At 44.7% G+C, this 1,827-nt stretch overlaps 1 non-coding gene across 1 annotated transcript; it reads left to right on the top strand.

Moving 5' to 3' along the window:
* The first annotated feature begins 573 nt into the window (after nt 1-573).
* TRNAG-ACC lies at nt 574-645 on the top strand. The gene has a single exon. It is a non-coding gene; the product is annotated as a tRNA-Gly (tRNA).
* Nucleotides 646-1,827: the final 1,182 nt, after the last annotated feature.

Raw genomic sequence — 1,827 nt, 5'->3', positions numbered from 1 at the left:
CTTCCAGGAATAGGAATACAAACAACTCTGTTCAAGAGAAAACAACCTTTCCTCTTCCTTCCTACAAAGGAGTTTTGCCCCGCCGTATTACAAACAAACAGAAGACAAGCCATCCACGAGGAGGGAGGGAAAACCCTATAGACTTTGCCATTTCCCTGTTTTGTTTATTCTACCCCAGAGAGAGGCACATGAAGTCACATAAACTCCTGTACTCTAGGGGCTAAAACTTTTTTTAAATTGCACTTTATGTTAAACAAGCAAATTTTCTGAAGCACTGCCATTTGTTGGAGAAGAATGTAAATCTGGACCTAATGGGCCTCAGATGTCCTTGAATGGAACATGACCATGAATGGAAAAGTACTAAGCCCCAGAAGGTATTAGTGTGCAAGGCTGTGGGTCTGCTCAGCTGGAGAGCTTCTCTCCCCTTTAGAGATGAATTCTGTCTCTTGGACACCTGAAGCTTGAAGGGGCAGCTTTATAGCCATCCAATGGGGCCAAGGAGAAGGGATGAGGGCTGACAGAGAGAGCTTCTGATGTCACTCAGTACTCAATACAAATGAGAAGCAAAGGCAGGAGGGTATAGCTCAGGGGTAGAGCACATGTTTACCATGCATGAGGTCCTGGGTTCAATCCCCAGCACCTCCATTAAAACAAATAATAAATAAATAAAAAATAAATAAACCTAATTACTTCCCCTCTGCCAAAAAAAAAAAAAAAAGAGAGAGAGAGAGAGAAATGAAAAGCAAGACTTAACAGTTACCAAGCTTACCATAAATATATCAAAGCTTTCCCCTGGGACACCCCACCCTGCCTTCCATCGATATACAGAACCCTCTCACAAGTGAGTCTTCCAAAATGACCTCCTCCAAAGGCAGACACACCCTCAGAGGAGAAGGATGCAGTTCACCTCCTTGATCAGTGCCCTCCGCTCTTGTCTGTGGGCTCAGAAGACTCTGGAACAGAAAAGGCGCAGGCTGGGGGAAGTAGCATGGATTTTTCTACTTTTACTCAAATGTCCGGGACTCACTCCGTATGACTGTCAAGGTTATGAAAAGCAAGGAAAGACTAAGCAACTCCCAAACCAGGGGAATGTGGGGAGACAGGACAACTGAACGCAGTGTGGGTTGGATTCCGGAGCTTAGTTAATAGTAACGTCCCCACGTCTCTTAGTTTCTCGGTTGTGACCAATGTACCACGGCAGTGTGAGAAGTTCAAACAGGGGAAACTGGGTGAAGGGTATATGAAAACTCTCTGTACCATCTTTGCAACTTTTCTTTAAACCTAAAATTATAACAAAATTAAAAGTTTAAAAAGTACAAATCCAAGAAAGTAAAATCCATGATGATGACAGTTTAGAAGCCTTAGAGCAACAGCAACAGCAGATGCCTAACAAGTGTTCACGACATGCTGGGCACTGAGCCGTGCCCCTGCCCAACAGTACATCCTGCACCCGCTCAACAACCCTCTGATGTGAACCCTCACTACATCCCCACCATTGCCTAAACGAGGGAACTGAAGCTTAGAGAACTTTGGTAATGGACCCAAGGGCACAAAACTGGTAGGTGGCAGAGGCAGAATTCAGATGGAGACAGACTGACTCCAAGGACTGTTTCTTCCTTGCCACGCCAGAGCACCTACCATCCCACGTTTCTTTCCGTCACATGATGGGGAAACACCTCCTTGAACGGTAACTCAAAGAGAGAAAACAGCTTCTAATAAGGGAGGAAAAATATTAGGGCTCTCACTCAGAAAGAGACAGATTAAGAGATGGGCTCAGTTTCCTGCCCCCTTCCAAGTTACCACAATGTGTATTCATGTTTTAAATAA

This window comes from Camelus ferus, chromosome 3, assembly GCF_009834535.1.
Source record: "Camelus ferus isolate YT-003-E chromosome 3, BCGSAC_Cfer_1.0, whole genome shotgun sequence".
Taxonomy (NCBI): Eukaryota; Metazoa; Chordata; class Mammalia; order Artiodactyla; family Camelidae; genus Camelus; species Camelus ferus.
This window is presented reverse-complemented; position numbering and strand designations above follow the sequence as displayed.